Genomic DNA, 23,570 nt, shown 5'->3' on the forward strand with positions numbered 1-23,570 from the left:
CGTTGATGGTCCTCAAGAACGGCTACTGGCAAATCGAATTCGACGAGACAGACCGAGAACCCCTTTGGTCTTTGCTTGGCACCTGTGACTTTCCAACGTGTCATGGATACAGTACTGGCTGGCTTGAAGTGGCTGACTTTCCTTGTGTACTTAGACGATCTCGTGTTAGCCTCAAACTTCAACGAACACCTCCGGTGCCTTCAAGCTGTACTTCAAGCAATCAGGAGCTCCGGACTCACCCTGAAGCCAGAAAAGTGCCGCTTTGCAGACAAGAAGCTCTTGTTCTTGGGCTACAGGATAAGCAAGTCCAGAGAACGTTCCGACCCGCAGAAGACAGCTGGCATTGCTACATTCCCGCCACCCGCCGACAAGAAGGCCGTGCATCGGTTTCTCGGTCTGTGTGCCTATTACAGGTGGTTCGTCAAAATCTTTGCCCGCTTTGCCGAGCCTCTTACTAACTTTACCCTTTACCAGGACCGACGTCGAGTTCAAGTGAGAAACGCCGCAAGAGGAAACATTTCAAGAACTAAAACAACACCTGCAGACACCTCGGTTACTTATGCATTTCGACAAATACGCCAAAACAGAAGTAGACACCAACGCAAGCAGTGTAGGACTCGGCACTGTTCTCGTGCAGAGGACTGATGGACTGGAAAGGGTCATCAGTCATACTAGCCGGTCGCTATCAAAGGCGGAAGCCAACTATTCTACGACAGAAAAAGAGCGCCTTGCCATCATCTGTGGAATGATTTCGTACGCGTTCTTAAAATGGACGGAGGCGGTCCGTTACATCCAGCCACACGCGAGTGGTCAATGCATGGTCGTGACGTCTGTCGCGGTTAACATTGGCCATTCGCGTGTGGCTGGATGTAACGGACCGCCTCCGTCCATTTTAAGAACGTGTACAAAATCGCGCCACTGGGCTACATCAAACTTTCACCCTTACCTTTACAGCAGGCCCTTCAAAGTTGTGAGCAACCACCACACCTTGTGTTGGCTAGCTAACTTGAAAGACCCTTTGGGTCGTCTCGCACGGTGGAGCCTGAAACTTCAAGAATTCGACATTACTGTCGTTTACAAGACCGGAAGAAAATACTTCGCGCCGACTGCCTGTCTTGTGCCCCTGTCGACGCACTGCCGCAGGATGACCAGGATGATGACTGCTTCTTGGGAATTATAAGTGCCGATGGCTTCACTGAACGACAGCGAGCTGACCTGGAACTCGGGGGCCTCATGGAATACCTCGAGGGCAGCACCGCCGTTGTTCCAAAGGTACTCAAACGAGTACAGGTGTCGTTTTTCTTGCGAAACAGCATTCTCCAAAAGAACGTCTCGGGTGCCTTCTTGTGGTGCCTTCAGCATTGCTACCAGAAGTCAGGCAATACAAGATAAAGCCAAACAAGCCACCACCAGACCACAGTGTTCACCTGCAGACCAATGGCCTCACTGAGCGTCTAGACAAGACCATCACCGACATGCTCGCCATGTACGTCGATGTTGAACACGACACGGGATGCCATCCTTCCGTACGTGATTATCGGATACAACACAGTCGTGAAAGAAATGACATAAATGACGCCGTACAATTTGGTCTACGGAAAAAGTCTGGCAACGACGCTCGATATGATGCTACCAAACGTCTCCGACGAAGAAAACTTCGACGTTACCATCTACCTTGAGCGCGCTGATGAAGCCCGACAACTCGCCCATCTGTGCATCCAGAGCCAGCAGAAGACTGACAGCCGTCGTTACAACCTTCTATGACACCACGTAGAATACCAGCCTGGCAACCGTGTCTGGGTATGGACACTGATACGCTGACGTGAACTCAGTGAAAAACTTCTTCGGCGATACTTCGGGCCATACAAGGTGCTTTGACATCTCAGCGCTCTCGACTACGAGGTTATCCCGAACGGCATTACGAACTCTCAATGGCGCAGAGCACGACCTGAAGTCGTTAATGTCGTCCGTCTTAAGCTGTTACTATGTGCGCTAAGGAACCTGTGGACTCCAGCTTTTGCTTGTTTTATTATTTTCTTTTGTATTACATGGATGTTTTCAATTTCACGTTCTCTTTTAAGCATCAGAGGGGGGCATTGCCACGCATTTTATTTTGATGCATTCGTGTTTCACCCGGAAGGACTGTAAGCAACGCTCGGCGCAGGCCGCGCAGCAGTGTTTGAGAAGCTTCGTGATAACTCTGTAAACATTGCGCATAGGACGCGAATAGTCTAAAGTTTACGCGGCCACCAGTGATAACGCTGGAATTTTCAATGGGACATGTATAAAAGCTGATGCACTGTACAGCTCGTCAGTTTTATCGATGGCCAACGCTTTGTTCGCCGCTATCAGTGTACAGTGTGCATTGCTGTAGTTTGGGTTTCCGTTTCGCTGGCCACAAGTTCGGCCAATAATGAGTTTCATCTTCGACCACGCCGACTGCTGCCTTCATCGATGTCATGACCCCGTGACAAGAGGATGAAGAGAGTATGCATCAGCTGGTATTGCGTTGCATTTGCTAGGCACCGCTGTGCCAGGTGCTAGGCGATGTGAGATGCTATATAAGGTAGAGGCCGTTCATGATGATGATAGTTTTCTGGTCATGCGAACCAGCGGAACAAAGAGCTTAAACAGCACCACTGTTAAAAAATTGTAGTTTCACCGCAAGGGCGAAGCAATGAATGCAATAGCAACAAATTGCAATGTTATACGAAGTAAGGCTAGCAGCTAAATCTTTTTCTATCAGATCTCACATAACTGTACAAAATGCTGGTGTAAGGGAATACAGCCGCTCCAGGGACCGTAGCGTTTTTTTTGCAGTCTGTTTTCTCAATGCAAGGTGGTGACAGCAGAGCGCGTAGAAGGGTGCCTATACGAGCCCTTCGCTCTCAACTGCTCCCTTAGATCAAAGTTCGCAGTTGCTGCTCGATCAACGCAGCCACTCCTTCGGCGTCCTTCATGCTCCTTCACTCGATGAAAGATTGGTGGGGCATTTCCTCTCTGCTTAAGGAGCAATTGGAAGCAGGCCTCGCACACGGGGTAAAGTTATTGCATGCATCCTCCGTTCAATGGAGATGGCCGGCTCATTTCATTTCTGCTTCAGCTGCATTCATCACTAGCGGTCGTGAGCTTTTTTTTCGAGGGTGGAACATTAATGCGCAGGGTGATGATATCGATTTGAATTTCCTACGCAAAATCATGGCGATGGTGACGCCAATGGCAAAAACCCATCAAGAGCATCCATAAAATTGCTATCACAATAATATCGAGACAGTCAGACCTGGTCGATCATATACCGACCACTTTATTTTTAGGGGCGAAGCTCCTTAAGTTGAGGCTTGTCCACCGTTATGCCGTGGCCAGCCGCTAGTACTCGGAGCGCCCACTAGATGGCTCTGCGGTGCTCGCTCTCGTATACTCCGATGCGTGCTCTCATTGGATAGGAGACCGCTAGAGGGCCACAACTGTAAAACCGCGTTCGCTCTCGGCGCACTTCCTCTCTCTTCCAACAGTCGTCAGTCTGTGCGCTTCAATAATACGAATGAAGAAGACAAGGCGGCGGAGCGGAGGGCTCGCAAAACGGCTGAAGGTGAGATCTCGAGAAGTCGATCCGATCCAAGAATCATTGTCGCTTCACTTCACTGACCACAAAGCGGTTATAATGAAGGGTCAACGGAAGCCGCATCTCACTACCATATACGGTGACAAATAAAACATTGTGTTGTGTATATACTGTACCACCCCCGTGTTTGTCACGTCTTTTACATGATGACTGAGTGGGCAAAATGTACGGAGGATTCACGGTTTACCAGATTTACCTCCGGAGCTTCGCCCACTCATCATCATTCACTTCATGGATATGGCGGGATTTTTAAAGTCATTTTTGCCGCAGTACAATGGTGTCATGCAGCAAGCATAATAGGAACAGAAGAGACAGGAAAGGCATGGACGTTACCAGTCTAGAAAAATTAGCACGCTACTCTACACGAGAGAAAAGGATGGCGAAGATTTAAAGTTAGTGGTAGAGAGTAAGAAGTACATACTAAGATTTGGAAGGAGCTACCAGCTGCCATGAGACATGGAACATTTGTCCCCTAATTACCCACATGCCATACAATAACAATACAATGATCACTGACATCTAAAAACTTAACTGGAAATAATTCAGAGATGTCTATCACATTGCTGCAGCCCTGAGAAACAAACACTGAATATCGTGGAATAACAAATACTAATACAACACTAATACGCAAGTGGTATGTTGCCCTGAGTTGCATTTATGAGAAGTTCTTATAATTCAAACTAAATCCTGAGGTTTCCTTAAGCTTGAATTATTATGAGCATAACGTAGTACATCTTTTGTTGTTTTCTGGTGGTAATTTCACAATTCCAATGTTGCCATAATTTAAACTTTTTAGCGCGCACAAAAGACAAGGACAAGCAAGAGACACACGAGCGCTAATGTTGGTTCGCAGAATGGCTGTGCCTGCAGTGCTGTTTTGTTGAATGCGATGTTTGTGCGAGACAGCACTTTCGTACCTTGTGTACCATGGGCCCCAGCTCTGCCTTGAGCCACTCGGCAAGGCCTTGCACCTCGGCTGTGTCTTGGTGGGCACTCCTCGGCATCCCTGCGCATCTCCTTTTCGACAGAGGTGATGTTCCTTGCGGCTGAAACTGCCGCAGCTGTGCCAGCAACAACTCGTCCATAGGGCTCGAGGCAAACAGAACCTCAACGTCTCGTGCCCGCACCGCCTCGAAGTAAGGGGACGTCCTCTGCCAACTGACGGCTCGGGGCAGCCAGGTAGTAGATGTCGCGTTGGCCCTCTTTCATGCGCGCGCAGTAGTCGGCCAAGGTGACCCTTTCGCCAGCTGGCTCTGGGACGACTCGAACTGGAGCAACTGTGCAATCTCCTCCTTCTCTGCCTGCAGTTGGCACACGGGAGAGCTTAGGGCTCATCTTGTTAGGCATCAAAGGCGCAGCTCACCTGTTCATGAGTGGCCAAGATTCCCTCCTTGAGAAAAACACCATAGTCCCCGGTAAAAGCTACTGTACTTCTCTGGTTCCTTCTCAGCACAGCGCGCCAGATGCTTGATGAGTCGGCCAACGATGACTGAGCGAATCTTGCGTATAAGTGCACTGTCCTGGAGTATCTCTCGACTCAGGTTCAGGGGGATGTCTTCACTCTCAACAATGCCCTTGACAAAGCGCAGCCACTTGGGGAGGATCTCAGCCTTTGGCTTGATCAGCACCTAAAGCAATAAAATGTTATCTACTCACAGCATCTATAACAGTAGTCACTGATTAGGCTGCGTAACTGTTAAAAAATATATGTTATGCCTAAATGTCTCTGAAAAATAAAACAATTTTGAAAGATTACTCATAGATTGGTTGCACCTCCTGTTGCAAGTGCTTGTCTAGCAAAGCTAGACAAGCACCTGCAACATTTATACATCATACTGATCAGTATGATGTATATAATGTCTGCACTATTCGAGTTATTTCAAGTTGGTCACTAATGAATTGACTTTGTTTTTATATAACTTGGAGTGTGCCTAGAACATGGCTTTTCAAATGGATTTCTGAGTGGAACATTCTCTCACAACCTGTGCAACCTTACTCACATTATCCACTAGCTGTGCCAAGGCACAACTGTATCTTTAAATGTGTAAACTATTTATCAAACTACTACTTCAGATGTGTACAATGGTCTTGATTAGAATATCTACACTATATGGGATCCAAACAGTAAGCGAAATCTTGGTATTACGTTTGGTTACCCCCAAATGATCTTAAAATTTAACTGAAAAAAATTTTCACTGCTCCAATGGCGATTGGAGACCTTCCTATGAAATATTATTGTAGCAAGGTCGACAGCTAGGCTAGTTGGTAAAGTTCCATAATATTTAAAGCAGCGCAAATGACGGGATGAGAGGACAGAAGTTGACACAACGAACGCTTACTCGCAACTGGCAGGTTTATTAGAAGAACCAAGAAAAAGAAAACATACAGAAGGGTGACCCAAATGATCTGTGCAACCGCCGCCACGTGGGGATCATGCTAACCTGCGCAAAGGCAAAGCATTCGTTCTGTTGACTTGTGTCTCTCATCCCGTCATTTGCACTGCTTTAAATATTACGCTTCCTATGAAGCTTCAAACACATGAAATTTGCACCCCCTTCTGCAGTGCACAAAATTGTCATCTAAGTGTTTGTAGCTTTACGCTACAGATTGATGACAATTTTTCCTTTGCAAAAGTAAAAAGCTTGGCGCTTCACATTTAACGTGGAATGCACTGACTTGTAATTCATTTGCCACGCTATCAGTGGACACCTCAACCGTGCCAGGGCCCATTATGAACTCTCCTAAGGCACCTACTACCAGCAGAGTTGCAAAGTATCCACTATACAAGCTGCACACTTGTTAAATGCTGTGGCTGATGATGTATTGCGGAGCCCTTTATAATAAGTTGTCAGCTTTAAACCACTCCTTCATTACGCAATTCACCGAGAGTGATGCCTGGAGTGATTCTATGCTGCTCCACAACATTACGTCTGTTAACACAAACTCCTCACCCGACATGATGCCAATACTTTTTCCAAAGTAGTTTCAAGCACCGGCATTTCTCCATGTAGAACACCCGACTGCCATATAGGAATGGCTTGGGTTAGATTTTGGCTCGAACCCCGATTTTTATTCTTTGTGTCACATTGGCATTTTTTTGCTCACAGCCAAGGCCAACGACACCAATACCAATGCCGACACTGCATTTTCTGAGAGATGAGCTCTATACGTTAAAAGTGCACCCAAGCTACTTAAGGTGTAAGAGAAATGTGATGACAGGCAGTTTACCTTACGTGAGTAGAGGGCCACGCCGTCATTCTCACGGCTCATGTCAAAGAGACCAGGCTTGCCTTCGGGCACGTACAGGAGACAGCGAATGGAGAGGGGCACATCAGTGCAAAAGTGCACTGTGAAGCGAGGCACATCAAAAGCCCCTGAGAGGTACCGGTAAAACTCATCGTGTTGTGCTTGCGTCACCTCCCTCTCCAGAAGCCACAGTGCCTGCCAACAGGAATTATGTAATGTTCCTTGTGAGACACACATCACACTGAGGAATCTGAAGCTTTTTTTTTTTAACACGGAAGTGTTTTATGCCCGGGTCCACCAAGACTTCAGTGACGTATTTCTGTCACGGAAATGATGTCGAAAAAATTTACACGATCAGACGGCGAAGAAAAAAAGTTCCGTCAATGGGCATCGAACCCACGACCGCTCGGTCCACAGCAACAGATGCCGGGCACGCTATCCACTGCGCCACGGTCACAGACTCTGGATGCTTTACAAACGCGCCTTTTATATATCTACCACTCTCCCGGTCGGCGGGGTGGTGTTGCCCTCTGGGAGCGGTAAAGTAAAGTAATTCGTCATTACTGTGGCCCCCGCAATTAGCACCTGCAACGCGTTACATGTCCGTCCCATTCGGCGCGTTTTCAATAGAAGTTCAATTTTGTCAATGCCTTAACACACCGCGAGGTGGGGATCTTAGCCCAAGCGTGGTAAAGTCTTTAAAGCGTTGGCCTCGCTCATAGCATCACGCTAATCCAAACCAAAAATAGCTCTGCGACGCGTGCCTGCCTCACTTGGCTGTAACACCGCGTTCCCCGCTCACGCGCTCGCCCCGAGAAAAATCGAGGCCGGGCTACCGGGGCGGCACGACGCGCTTGTGTTTCCCTCTAGTCCAGCCGTCGTGTTCAATCACATTTTAACCTGCCACGGGATGGCGACCAAGTTGCGTCCAATATGCAACGCTCTTCTGGCTATCACACCCTTCTCTCATTACGCTTTCACTGCTAACTACTACAGCTACCACAAGGGTTTGTTTATTCATTTAACATGAACGTTAGTCATCGGGCTGGAGATGTACCACCAAGCATCAAAGTGGGTGCATCCATGTTAAACGGTGCTGTAGCTGCCAGACATCAATATACATTGTACAAACTCTCTTATACCAATGTACAGTAAACATTCAGTTACCTCTGAAAGGGCACGCTTTACTTTCGTGTTATTCTGATTCCTATGATGGAGGGATCAACCATCCTTTTCCAGGAACTGGGATTACTCAAAGACACATAAAAAGCACAACATAGATGCACCCTTCAAAATACGAGAACATAATGCCAATAAGACATAGCTTCAATATATTCCATTCAAAATTAAAAGCAATTAACATGAAAGCTGCACAGGTGACCTTCTATGCCTCACTTTTATATGTGCCGCTCTGCACTGGCCCACTAATGAAAATACATGTGTGCTACTTTTTCATATTTCTAAACATCTTTTTCTTTATAAGAGAGCATAATAATAAATCTATACTTTTATTTTTTATTCATTTATTTTATTTATTTAGCAATACTGCAGACCACAGTGTGGTCCATACAGGAGGGGCTGTACAGTGATTACAAAATTATAAAGAACATCGCAATCACAGCAAGAAAACAAAATAAGAACAATGAGAAGAAGGAAACGCAAGAGAAACATCGATTACAATTACGACACAAAATACAAATTTTCCAGTTCTTGTACAAAGTCACTGGCATCAACAACAGTGGAGGGTAAGGCATTCCATTCAGACACAGTTCTAGGAAAAAAGCTGTATTTATGGGATTTTGTTTTTGCGAAAATTGGGGCAAGTGCCCTACTGTGGGTGTGTCTAGTTTTTCTAGTTGAGTGGGGACGTACACAATGAGGCATAGTTGCTTTCGTATTTCCGGTAAGACACTTTTGAAGAAAAGTCAACCTACTGACCTTTCTGCGCGATTCTAACGAAGGGATGTTATGTTGCTTCATTAGTAAGGAAGGCGAGTCAGTCATCCTATACTTATTAAATATGAAGCGCACTGCTTTTCTTTGGACACGTTCTAGTTCTTGAACATCACTTTTGTTGTGGGGGTCCCATACAATCGAAGCATATTCTAATTTAGTTCTGACGAAGGTGTTATATGCCAGAAGCTTAACTCTAGGAGGTACAAGTAGCCGATATGTGTTGACCAGGTGAGTTTGTTATTGACAGTGACATCTACATTTGTCTACCTCCTCTATAGGTTAATAGAGTAAGTGAACGTGCTAGGCATTTTCTTTCTCGTAATACGCACAAGTACACTTTTTTCTGTGTTTAACTCCATGTCCCATCGAATGCACCAGTCCCCAATAGCCTGTAGGTTTTCTTGTAATAGTACATGATCGTTTGGAGCACGAATTTCTTTAAAAACAACGCAGTCATCCGCGAACAGTCGAATGCAAACGTCATTATTAATTAAGTCTGCCAAGTCATTAATATAAATGAGAAATAACAACGGTCCCAAAACACTTCCCTGAGACACTCCAGAAGTCACATACAACAGTTCTGAGGAGAGATCCGAAACTTTTACGAATTGCCGCCTGTCTCGAAGGTAGGCGCCAATCCATTTAACAACATTTGACGGAACACCCAAATATTCCAGCTTCCGTAATAACTTTCCATGAGGCACTTTACCAAATGCCTTCGAAAAATCTAAGAACAAGGCATCCACCTGTCCAGTCATATCAAGGATATGCGAAAAATCGTGTACTGTTGTTACAAGCTGTGTAACTGTTGACAAGTTCTTTCTAAAACCATGTTGACAGGGTGATAATGCATTGCGTTTTTCAAGAAAATCAATAAGGTACTTTGAAATGATGTGCTCCAGCAACTTGCAACATGTGCTTGTAATAGATATGGGCCGATAGTTTTCACAGACAAGCGATCGCCTTTTTTGTGAATGGGAATGATGCGCGCTAAACGCCAGTCGTCCGGAATTTCGCCTGTGGCAATTGATAAACTGAAGAAATCTGTCAGAAAACGAGATACCTGCTCTGCGTACCGATGTAAGAAAGCATTAGGGACACCATCCGGCCCTGATGGCGTTTTTGGATTAACATTAAGGAGCATAGACACGACGCCTTCATGCGACACTGCTAAATCGTCAGCTAAACATGAATCAGTGCTCTGAGGTACATAACTATCGCCTCTCGAAAAAAACTGTCAAAGTAATGATTGAAATGCTCTGATATTTGTCGAGCATCAGTAGCTATCATGTCACCAATTTTTATTTTAGAAACATCCTGTCTGCTTTCCTTTAAAAACCGCCAGAACTTTTGGCTGTCGCATTTAATGAACTGAGAAAGACAATTATTGAAGTAGGCGCTTCGGGACTCTCTTAATTTCATTAATAGGTTTTGTTTCAGTTCAAGATAAATAGAGCATGACATTTTTTTCTGCTTGCGGAGCCGTTTACTTTTACGTTTTGTATGAATAATCCCTAGTTATCCAAGGGTTAACACGTCGCTTCTTAAGGACTTTGGTAGGCGTACACTTTGTAAAGCAAAAATTTATCGCATCTCGGAACCTCATCCATGAAGTCTCGATGTTGTCAACTGCAAAGTCAAGACGTATGTCTAGGTAATCAATCACTGAAACGTCATCGGCGTTTTGAAAGTCCCAAACGAATGAAGAATATTTCGCTAGCTTCGGCCTATTACTTGTTAGCTGCCAACAAAAATTGATTAGATCATGATCTGAAATTCCGGGCTCTACTGATGTTGAAGCACCGTTAATATTTCTGTTATGAATAATAGATCTAGGATTGATTTACCACGTGTGCACTGACGCACCATCTGCTCTAAATTTAAGCAAAACATCACATTCAATATAACATCAATTGTTGTGGAACATCCATATTTTAATTGATCCCAGTTAATTCAAACATGTCATGCAGATCCTACATGCGGTGAGAATCATTTCAAGTGAAGATTTTCATCAATGTTTGAGAAAAATGATTCCCCTGTTTAGCAACCATTTGCAAGTACACAGTACAGAACCAAGTTTGGCACAGTTTTACCACGAAATACCTTACTCAACATACACTTTGATCTATGTTCCTCTAGGATCCTCTAGTATGCCTGCAGAAATTATCTCTCTGCTAACAGCTGAGGTTCAGAAATGAAAGACTGTCATTTAGAAGTGTCGCTACATTACCATAAAACTAAGTGAAAAAAAAAGAAATAAAAAAAAAATGTGGCTGATCCCCCTTTGATAGGAATCTGTATAACATGAAAGTGAAACGTGTCTTCACAGGGTTAATTGAGCGTTTATTGTGCATTGTTTGACCAAGGGCGAAGGAATGAATGCTATAGCAAAAAATTGTAATGTCACGCAAAGAACGGCAAGCAGCCCGGAACTTGCAGCGCTATAAAGCAGTGTTAGGTGTAACCTGATAGGTGTAACCTTAAGAAACAGGAAGAGAGCAGAGTAGGTCAGGGAACAACGGGGGTTAAGGACATCATAGTTGAAATCAAGAAGAAGAAATGGATATGGGCCGGGCACGTAGCACGTCGGCAGGATAGCCGGTGGTCATTAAGGGTAACTGACTGGATCCCAAGAGATGGCAAACGCGTGAGGGGGAGACAGAAAATTAGGTGGGTAGATGAGATTAAGAAGTTTGCAGGTATAACGTGGCAGCAGAAAGCACAGGACCGGGTTGATTGGCGGAACATGGGAGAGGCCTTTGCCCTGCAGTGAGCGTAGACAGGCTGATGATGATGATGATAAAGCAGAAAGGACGCACGTAAAGAAATACACAGGACGAGTGTGAACCAACTGTCCCAATTGTTACTTCTTCGTGTGTGAGCAGCGCGCTCCTTTCTGAAACACGGCCGCTGCAGCGAGCGAAGTGGCCATTGTGCTCTCTGTAACGTCAATGGAAACTTGCAGTGAAAGCACGAGATACTCGCAAGGCAACAGAAGTTAGATAAAAACAAGATAAACGCTTTCTTTTCTAAAATAAAGCCAAGTAATCTGCAATCTTAGGCATTTAAGGTGAAATGACACACACACCACACACACAAAAAAAGCAGGCATAGACCTCGACAAGTCGCTTTAGGAAAGCGCCATAGTTTTGTGCGCAATTACCGTTGCTTGTTCACAGCAGTTGTCACATAGAGATGCATTCATGATACTATGAGATACTAATGCCGACATTTCTCATCGATTTTTAAGGCAATGTGTTGGCTTGCTTAATCACATTTTGCGAATATATTTTGTCCGCATACGTCAATGCTGGGATAATAAGGGTTAATAATGAGGCACCTTACCTGCAATGTGTTGACTTGTTGTCCATTGAGGTAGATGGGGCTGCCCACAAAATTGCTGTACTTCTCAATCACTTTGCCGACAAATTCCCCATCAGCAAAATCTGAAAAATCTGGCTTTAAATGAAGTACAATCTTGGTGCCTTCCTGCACACCCTGAGCCTCAGATATTTCGTATTGGCCCGAGCCGTCTGAGCTCCAGCGCACTGCCTTAGCACCTGCACAACATGACTGCGAAAACACTTCCACCTGGTCAGCAACCATGAACGCCGAATAAAAGCCAACGCCAAACTGGCCAATGATGGAGCTTGCATTGGTGTCGTTAGCAGCCAGCTTCTTGAGGAATTCTTTGGAGCCTGATCGTGCTATGGTACCCAAATTGTTAACCATCTGAAATGCAAAAAAAAAAAAAAAAAGGCTGGTTGAGATTTTTCCTAAATGCTGAATGGCCACATGTACAAACTCTGTTTGGCAGAAGCTCTGTTTGACACGTTTTGAAGCACCGTATCTTGAAAAAAAAAAAAAAAAAAACTCCCTTTGTTTTCTAAAGCCCCATTTATGATAAAATGACAAATAGATATAGGTATATTGCATAATTAAAGTGTAATGATGTTATTAAGTTAATATGTCTAATAAGGAAATTTGTTTGAGAATGTTTTGCACTGTGCCAAGGTCGGCACCGGATTTTCTGCGAAACGTCACTCGTTGAAGCTATCTCGTTAAGATAGCCGAAGTCTGGGTTGATAGAGACAGTGAATCACGTGTGGCACATGCCTGCATACCACGGCCTGTGGTATGCGGGTATGCGCCACATGTGACTGATGGAAAGAATTTAATGATATACATGAGAGAGAAGTCACATTATTCATGTTATGACCAGTGGATCGTGTCTGGCTTGCAGTCATGCTCTACTACGCCAATTTTGATATATACAAAGTCAAGGAGACACCCCCACGAGCACCCAGACATGGACGGATGGATAGACGGATAGATAGATAAATAGAAAAACAGTTAAAGTGCCTTAGGTTTGCGAAGAAATGCGTCGCATTTAAGAGAGAGTTTAAAAGGTACTACAAAAAGGGAGTAGAAGAAGGCCACTTATCAAAAATAAGTTGCTGAACGGGTTAAACAGGCACTGACCATGAAATGCAGCAATGTTCAAAACAGCTTTTGCATAAAGCAGCTTGTTGTAATTTGGGAATGCTAGGCTGGTAGCCGCTTGCACATGGGCTCGCGATTGCGATAGAGTAGCATGACATCTCGCCCAAAGGATATGAAAACATCGCAGAAATTCCGCAGTTTTTCGTACTACTACATCCATAGCTGCCGCAAAAGCTGCAGGAACGCCATTCGAACATAACCGTCTGTAAAATTCTGCCGGTTGCCACATAAATCTAACGAAAATGACAGAAGACAACCTTCCAGCGCCACTGCGCAGCACGTAAACAACACCTCGAACACTCTCCGTAATGTCCTCTCTCACACGCCGTTTATTATTTGTTTGACGTGTACATACACGAACACACAAAGACCCAAGGAAACGCCAGGCCTGTCCAGAAAGCGCAGCACAGTCACAGCAAAAGCTGGAAGAGCGGCATTTCTAGAGCCTATTGTAAACTCTCATGGGGCTACTAACACAAGTACACTAGCAAGGTACCAACTACGCCATAATCACAATTTTTGTGAAGTTGGGAAGCCCACTATGCCATTATTTCATTCTGTGGAGAAGCGAGGTACCAGCTACACATCTGTAAGGCATTATGTGCCCTTTGTTGACGCGACGGCTGATGACGATAAAGAATTATTTGTGAGCCCTTTGTAACGGGTTGGAAGCTTTAAACGACCCACTAGTTACGTAATCCTCAATGTGTGACACCCGGTCATTATTTCACTCTCCCACCACACTATATAACATATGTTAATGTGAGAAAGAGAGTGGGAGAGAGGGGGAAAGAACTTTATTGAGGCCCTGAGGAAATGGCTCATGGAGGCATTATGGGCTTCCACGGCGACCAATACAAATGCACTTGCGAGGAACCCCATACGCTATAAATCGTAATTTTTTGTGAAGTAGGAAAACAGCCACTATGCCATTTTTTCATCATTCTGCAGAGACCAGTGGTACCCCGCTAAACACCTGTAAGGCATTATGTGCGCTTTGTTGATGCTGTGCTGATGACGATGAAGAATTATGCAGAGCCCTTTGTATGGGTTGAAGCATTCAAACACCCGCGCGTTGCGAAATTCGCATTGTGTGACGCCTGGTTGTTATTTTACTCGTGTACCACGCTATATTACATATGTTAATGTGGTTCCTCCCCGATATAAAGCCTGTATAGGGTCTTTTTGCATAGGAGTTTCAAGCACCGGCACAGCTCTGTGGTAGAATACTGGCTCCGACGCAGAGGGCCAAGGTTTAAACCACGTTCCATGCTGAATATTTTTTTATTTCATTTTTTTTTTCTTATTTTGCGTGATAGCAGTTACGGACACTGGCGGCGGACAACTATGGCGCCAGAAACGGCCATTGTCGCGATCCTCATAACAGCTTTTGCTGTAAAAAATAGGGAGGGAGCCGGGGTGACAACTGCCACCTAGAGGGGCACAATGCCTGCTTGCACATTTGTTCCAACGCATGATTTCATCTTGCCAGCCCGAATGGTGAGCAATGGCAGCCGGTGCCAATCAGAAGCGTACTTACAGTGTCCACTTCGATGGGATGAAGAGTTCGAAAGCTCAGCACCAAGGAGAACATTGAAAAATAAAAAGCTCCCCGCGACTCATATGCGTAGTGACCAGTTTTTTCTTCGCACTATGCATTTGATGGTATCTGAGGTCCCGTAGCGCTCTGCAATTTCTTCTTTCAGACCGCACAACTGACCACTCGTGTACAACTTTGTGTCAAGTGACAAGCAGCTGTTGTTGAAGTACCCATCAATGTCTTCAGTTCTATACAAAAAACTGCCCGAACACACGCGATTGTCTCTTCTCGGCGTCATGTTCATGCAAAGGCGGGCCATGTGCTTTGTCTCAGACGACAGCTAGCGGTGAACTGATGGGCGCTTGCATTCGTGCGGCCCGAAAATGTGTGTGTGGTTGCTTCCTATGTGGTTTCAATGGGAAGGAATGGCATATATAATATCTAATTGTTGGGGTTTTACGTCCCAAAACCATGAGACGATTATGAGGGATGCTGTAGTGGAGGCCCTGGGAAATTTCGACCACTTGGTGTTCTTTTATGTGCACCTAAATTTAAGTACACCGGGCCTCTAGCATTTTCGCCTCCGCTGAAAATGTGGCTGCCACGGCCAGGATTCCATCCCGTGACCTTTGGGTCAGCACTCGAGCCACCATGAGCAATAGACCACGGCAGCGAGAGGAACGGCATAATGTTTTCTGGCGCACGCAGCTGTGCTTTTTTTCTCACTGAGAAGGCAGCTGAGCTCGTAGCTTGGTTTTGAGCGGGACAAAGAGGTGTCTGCCCTTTTTCGGGTGCCCAAGAGGCGAAAAGGGAACAGAAGGTTCTTCGAGTTCCAACGAGAGTAGCCGACAGACTGGCTTTTGACCAAAAGTGGAACACAAATGAGTCAGCACACAGTATTTATACACAAAAAGGTGAACTAAGGCTGTCTTTCGAAGAGAATGGCTGCTGCTGCAACTGCCGTTGTCGCCCTGAAACATGCATGTACGCGACCATCCTAAGAATGCGCTGCTGGCCCCACAGAGGGCAGGAGCAGCAGCGCCTCTATATCAGCTCTCCTATCTCGACTTCGCTGCAAAACCATGGAAACCCTGTAACACTTTTACAACCTTTGGAGCCATAAGGCAATGCCATGTAGCATGCTGATAGTTGAAGCACCTCAGCCGCATTGCTGTCAGCGAGAAAAAAACCAGTTTGCGATCAGCTGATATGTGCACCTGTACAGAAGACATGCTTCCCTCAGTGATGCTACTGGCTTAGGCCACTTTGGAGCAGCTTTGGAGCAGGCAAAATTGCGTTTTGGAGCAGCAAAACTAGCTTTTGGAGCAGGTGTTCTGCCTTCAACAATTCATTCTGAGCCGAAGAATTCTTTTAAAAAGTATAAACATCGACCACAGCAGCGTCGACATCCGAGCCAACAACACTCAAGCCGCGGGCAAATGAGTTGTGCACTTTGTGCAAGCAGCCTCTCCTACATCTATATGTCAGGGTATGCTTCCTGCATCTTTTTTCTGAAGCTTTTCATTGCATTAGGGCCATCCGTAGAAAAGCAATGACATTTTTCTGCGGCAGGTCTATCATTGCTATCCGCCACTTCACTAGCCAAATTTCCGAAGTCGCAGAGCCCAGCCGGAAAGACTGCAGGTGTCCACAACTCGCTGCATTTTGTTGGAGAATGCCTAACTACAACATCAAGATGTTTGGCACCTGTTCAGGAAGAGGGGGTCTCGTCAATGCTAACAGATAAAACCACATCCGGCTTGTTCAGCTCGTCAAGCACAAGTTTCTTGAAATACGGCCCGAGGCCATCACTAACTATGTAGGATGCCTTGAACCTCTACAACTAAACTGCTTCGCTGTTTCGGAATCTCCAAATAACTTGGGAAACAAGGCCGTTGCTGTGTCAGCCCACGAGTATGGGATGCCCTTGAGCGTCATGCCAAGCACAACAGAGTTTCTGCGTTTGTCACGCTGGTTCACACTGCAAACGTTCCATGGACTGCCGAATTCCAAAGTCGGCTGGATCGTTTTCGGCCCGCTGCAGCCCACCTGAAGCGTCTCAATGACGACTGGCAGCATCAATGTGCCGTTTCATGGCTGCATGTCGCTTGACTGCTGCTACGCCGTGTTGCCTACAGTTGATGCTTTGATTACAAAAAAAAAAACACAAACGCAGTTCCTTCGTCCGCTTGACAACACCATATTGATACAGTATAACCTCATTACACAGGCCTTCATAGTGAAGAGGATTTTGGTCTGTTGCAAAGGGAGTATGTAAAATTTAGGTACTGTTACAACAGACTTTCATGTAAACACTGAATGGGTCTGTTATAACCGGAGAGGAATTACGAGTCCACAAACATGGTCTTATTTTAACGGGGGACCAAAAAATGCGATTTTGAAAAATCGCATTTTCAGTTTCTGTAGCCTATTTCTATCCGATTCCAAAATATCTTCAATGAAAACTACGTTAGAAGTGCTATAAAAAATTTGTTTTGGCGTCTGCCGACTTGGCGAAAATTGCGGAAATATAAAAAAAAGCGTTTTTCACAAATTATAGCTCGGCAACGGCGCAACTGGGCGCCAACATTTTGGGCTCGTCGTAAGAGCATTTCTCCGCGTTCAAGTTCTCCGTTTCAGCTCGCTCCTCCATTCAGTAACAAGCGTATGAAAAACACGTTTTGGCTGCTTCTGCGGTATTACCGCAGAAGCAGCCAAAACGTGTTAATGCTCGCTTCGGGATCGTCGTCTGCTGCTTGTGCGTCACGAGGTCGTGGCTGTCGAAAATTGCGCCACTTAGTGACGCGTTCGCACTCGTTCTGTGTTTACGGGTCGACGATAATTTTGGAACGCTTTAGTTGGCAGCTGCAAGCGGAAGCTCAATCATCAGATTACGATAGCGCGCCGCACTCGTCGCGAACATCGCAGACGTGCGACTCGTTGGACCCGCTGTTCGAGGTTCTTCTTATCCAGCACTTCGAAGCTTTATGACGAAGACCACCACGGGACAACTCCTTGTACTCGCAATCGAGCATGACGTACTTTGAAACATCGGGCACCGCGGCCACGCACATCGCAACCGAGCTTTCTACTAGATGTCCTGGTTAGGCCTAACTCCGTTCACGGTGCCGATGTACGAGCCAAATCCGAACTTTGCAGGCAAGAACATCGCGCTAGCGGACATGCGAAAGCGAAGAAGCCGTAACGCCCTTCGTCTCAAGCAACGAATCGCATCGCCCGCTGGCTCCTCAGAACCGCGGATGGGCATTTTGCGCATCGGCAGCGGACCCCCCGGCCAAGCTCGCCGCGCAGCGACCGCGCGGAGAAGCGGTGGCAGCGGCTCGCAATTTCGCGTGTCAGCGTCCCAAACGCAACACCAAGCACGCTGCGCGCCGTTTTTTTTTTTTTTTTTTGTCGCTACAGCTAGGCATAGCTGCTCATTGACAGACTGGGGATCGGCGACCTTCGTTCTTAAATCGGTACGTCGATATCCGCGGTGCGCTGCTCCCGTCCCGGAAGTATGCTAAGCGATGTTTGAAGTCGAACGTTAATGACACGTGGTAGAAAAGTTCCGCTCTAAAGGAGTCCTGACCACCTTGCTGGCCTGAAATTGTAGTCAATTATATCCGAATGTCCATTGTACCAGAATCCGTTGTAAACGAAGCTCAATCAATGGAACTAATACGGAGGTCGGCCTAACGCCGCAATTGGTATGTAATATCCGAATGTCTGTTGTGAACAGATCCGTTGTAACGAGGTTACACTGTATTTTGTCTCCCATTTTCATCACTCTCACGGAGAACGTCGCGTACGTCCGCGTACAGCGCGATGTCGCTCTCAATAGGGAACTTCATGTAGTTAGTTTCATTTCTGAAAGTCAGAGTACACCGCTTTGGCGCAGGCTTGGCGCAGAAGAATCGCCAAATTTTGAGAAATGTAGCAGGTTGAGCAGCCAGGGCACTTTGGCGCAGTCTGGCGCAATTGGCGCAGCGGTAGCATCACTGGATTCCCTGCAATGCGTGTGACACACGAGCAGCGTGTCACATGCCGCTTGCAACATCAGTGCATCATGATGTGACCATTCGGCCATTTCTTCATGGAAACTAAAGAAAATCCACGATGTATGCGGACCTCCTAGTGGCGGTTGCTCCCGCAACTCGTACACTGACAGAGTTCTTGCCTGCAGCACCTACTTCAAGAACCAGTTCAGAAACTTCAATGATTGCCAGCCAGAACATTCCATCAGATTGGCCTTTATCATTTGTTTTCTTTTCCCAGAAAAAAAGTAAGTGAATGGTCGCATCAATGCGCGCTGACGCTGCAAGGAGCACGTGGACACGTTGCCCACGTGTCACCACTGCATTGCAGAGAAGCATATCTCCTCCTTGCAAGCGCAAGCATGTTTGCAGAACAAGAGACCCTCTTCTTCTTTGCTTTTTTTTTTGTTTTGTGCTAGCAGAAGAGATGTCGAGTTTATTTATTTATTTATTTATTTATTTTATTATTTATTTCACAATAGTGTAAACTCTCTTGCGAGAGTCTTTACAGAGAGGGTAACGTAATAAAAACAGAAAAGAACATCATTCGCAAATACACAAATACAGGTTACATCTAGGTCAATCGGTACACTCGCACAGATAGTCTAGGGTCTGTTCAAATTTGGACAAATCGTTCTGTTCGACACCACACATCGGCAATTCATTCCATATTTCAATTACGTCCGGAAAGAAGGAGTATCTGAACCTATCGGTGTGATTGTCCTGTTGTGCTGCGTTCTGGAGCTCTGTTTACCAGTAAGTAGACTTCTTGTTAATATTTACTTGACCATTTATTATTTGAAATAATAGCTTCAGAATGATTTTTTCCGCCTGCGCGTTTCTAACAGATGCAGGTTAGAAGAACAAAGCATTTCCGTGACTGACTCTGTCCCTCTGAATCTTTCTAATTGTTTCTTTAGATAATTTTGATGAGGGCTCCACACCACCGACGCGTACTCAAGAACTGGCCTTACAAAGGTTTTGTACGCAGTACGTTTCACATCGGGTGTTGCACCCTCGAGTTTTTTCGCAGGAAACATAGCCTCCCGTATGCCTTTGAACAGACATTGTTTTACGTGTACGTTCCAGGATAAATTTTGCGATATCATTAATCCTAGATATTTAAATTGAGCAGTATTTATTAAGCACTTATCTGCAATGGTATATGAAAACGAAAGCTGGTACTTCTTTGTAGTACTATGTGTGTATGTAGGTTTAGAATAATTAATTTCCATATTCCATTTCTTGCACCATTTGCTCAATGCCTGTAAAGATCTGTTAATTTTAACTCGGTCCTCCTTGTTTCGTACTGTAGAATAAACTAAACAGTCATCCACGAACAGTTTGTTTTACACTGGCTCGATGATAGCAGAAATGTCATTGATATACACCAAAAATACAGAGTGGTGCCAGGACAGATCCCTGCGGTACTCCCGAGAGCACCACCAGTGAATCGGAGACATGACCACACATTCTTACCTTCTGGTTGCACTCGGTTAAGTATGCTTTAATCCAATTTATAACCAGTGGTATTAAGTCGAAACTGTTTCCAGCTTGTAAATCAACTTATTGTGGGGCACCTTATCGAAGGCTTTGGCAAAATCTATGGCTATTACATCAACCTGCTCCCTGGTATCAATTGCCGTAGCGAAATCGTGAATTGTCTGTATGAGTTGTTTGATAGTGGAGAGGCCCATTCTGAATCCATGCTTCAACTATTGTGGTAAAATTGGGATCGCGAAAACATGACCCTTGTAATCACAAACTACCAAACATGGCAAACCCTCGATTATTTTCCCTAATCCAAAGTTCCCTGGATACCCATTTTTTCTATGTTCCGTTAATTCAAAACTGGCTTAGTCTGAAGAATTTTTGACGGTCTCAGTGGACTGAAACAATGAGCTTTTATTGTATTTTGTGTGTCTCAGAGCAACCCGTGAACTAACAGAGTAGGGGCTCATAGCATGAGCTGAGGGTGTAGCGTAATTGATCCCCTCGTCTTGTGGTAGGCAGATGCTTGAACGAGCGTTTTAAAAGAGTATTACTATCAGGTCACCACAGCTGTTCAAGGCCATCTCCGGCATGCATTGTAGAGATTGTGGTTGTAACGGAATTTAAAAGTGCATCGTCGTCTCAAAACAGCGTGAGCAGCTCACGTGTGAAATCACTGAAGCTAATCAAATGCAACAACTGCGTGACCTCTGTGTAAGCATGCCCTCCGTTGCCCTAACCAAAAAGGAAATCGCGTATCTGGCTGTGATGCAATAGGGTTTGAAGCATTTGTGCTGATGTTATGTGTATATATTTCTAGCGTTTTCGCTAATAAATTTAGTTCAAGTCAGCGCCTGTGTTGTCCTTTCATACGTCCTCGTTTCACTTAGCGCTGTGCAAACATGTCGATTCTAAATCACCAACTAGCCCATGCTGCCGTACTCTCATGAATTAATTCTGATCACTTGGGGTTCTGTAGGTCCGCTGCAGTGGTGTAGCAGTTACGGTGCTTGGCTGCTGACCCAGGTTGCGGGTTCGGTCATGCCGGCGGCCAGTCGCATTTCAATGGAGGTGAAAATGGTAGAAGCCTGAGTCAGTGCACGTTAAGAACACCGAAATTTCTGGAGCCCTCCACTATGGCGTCCCCTCATAATCATATTGTGGTTTTGAGACGTTAAACCTCAGATATTAAAAAAAAAATGTATCATGGTGTTCTTTAGGATCTGTAACGATAGGCAAGCATTCTGCCCACATCCAAATGTTGCCACAGTGGCCAGGAATTGAACCCTCAGCCTTGTGTTTCAAAGAAAATGACATAACCTTCATTAGTGCTTGTTGGTGGGCTAGTTGGTCTGGAAGCATGGTGATGAAACAGCACTAAGAGACGAGGACGGAAGGGGCACACACACGAGCACTTACTCACACTGGTTTTTTGTTAGCATCAGTGCGTCATATATATAGGAGGCACGCAAAAAAAAAAAAAAAAAAAGAAGAGAAATTTTACAATCCGGTACATTGGTCTTCCGCTCGTTACAAACAGTCAATACCTAGCGACACATATCAAGAAACAGTTTTTCTTTTTCGGTCAGTGCAAGTGACGCCATGCTTACACATGCGCCGCCCTCATTATCTATGTGTGTGGCTTCAATGATCAGTCTGTCATCATGTTCCGATGAATGGCTGAGCACATGCGTATCTTCAAAGCGTGGAACGCATGCACAATCTCGGCAATGTATGCCTAAATGGCCGGAACAGCTGAGTTAACATTATAATAGTGCTCCTTAAGTCTTTCGTTCAAGCATCTCCCAGTTTGCCCAATATACACTCGGCCGCATGACAAGAGAATAGAATAAACTAAATTGCGCGCGCATTCCACAAAACGTCATCGGTACCGCGTGGTACAAGTGGCAACTGGCCCCTTTCCCTCTTTATTTACGCATCCACATAGGGCCTTGCACAGGGGCAGAAAACACCACCTGGACTCTTGCTCTACAACAATTGTTTTGAGGTTATGGGAGATGCCATGCATGTAGGGTACAACCGCTACATTTTTTGGTTTCTCTGGACGCGTGATTTCACTGCTTGCTCCAACCTTGTAACGTCTCTGCAAACCCTTAGCCACCGAGGTTAGCATGGTTACAGGATAACCAGCTTCCCCCAGTCTGTTAGCGTGTCTAAGTGAGCTGTCTTCCACCCTGTGTTGAGAGGAGTTTTTGAGGGCGTTAACCAAACACAAAGAAATGATTGCACGTTTCACCAGTTTAGAGTGCGCAGATTTAAATGGGAGCACGGGTCTCTTGCCCCTCGGCTCATACCCCCAACAGGTACTTCGGTCAGAGAAAAGCAGTCCTAAATCTAAAAACCTAATGAAGCCCTCAACAGGAACTTCATGGGTTAATTAGCTTAAAGTTGAGACGCGTGGTTGGCACTTTAAATCGTTTGTCGACGTCTTTTGCCCGTTACTATAAAGCGACTCATATCCAGGCTCTTTTCCATGCCCACTTGAACTACTGCGCTTTGATTTGGGCAAACACTACGTCGACAAATTTAAATAAGCTAAAATACTTCAGAAAGAGCGATCAGGGCAATAGAAAACATACCATACCTTGAACACACAGGACAACTTTTTGTTAAACATAAAATAGTTATGGCAAACGACATATACAAATTCAGGTTGTTACAATCTTGCATTAGCGCAAACAGAGGGAAACTCGACGCATTTCTGACACTTTCAAGTCTTGAACATTACTCAAAGCATTTACTTTCATCGATATAAACCCCCGTGGAAAATTCCGTTATCTCGCACCAATTATGGCACCCAAAGGCTTAGCCACATGTTACCAACTATACTCAATTCATATGAGCAGCAAGGCATAAAAGTCGACAAATTAAACACTGTCGATGTACAAACACATTTTTGTAGGTTTGCATTGTTTACATAGGTCACTTTGTGTTGCTTTGCATCAACTACAATTTCATTGTGTACTTTCTATGTACAAAGCGAGGATACCCAATCTACGAATATTGTGTTCATGTGTTTATGAAATATCCTTTTTATTTGTATACCTGTCATTTACTTCGCCTTTTGCTTGTATTATTACTTGCTTTATTTTATTTATCTTTTCATTCTATGAAACTGAATGTTTTTACCCTGTCATTGCTGACGCAGGGTGGA

The 23,570-nt window shown here is 45.2% G+C and overlaps 1 pseudogene; it reads right to left on the minus strand.

Moving 5' to 3' along the window:
- The window catches only part of LOC119374758 (heat shock protein 75 kDa, mitochondrial-like), a 67,392-nt pseudogene that overhangs the window by 37,857 nt on the left and 5,965 nt on the right, over positions 1–23,570 (minus strand).

The sequence above is a fragment of the Rhipicephalus sanguineus genome, chromosome 11, assembly GCF_013339695.2.
Source record: "Rhipicephalus sanguineus isolate Rsan-2018 chromosome 11, BIME_Rsan_1.4, whole genome shotgun sequence".
Classification (NCBI taxonomy): Eukaryota; Metazoa; Arthropoda; class Arachnida; order Ixodida; family Ixodidae; genus Rhipicephalus; species Rhipicephalus sanguineus.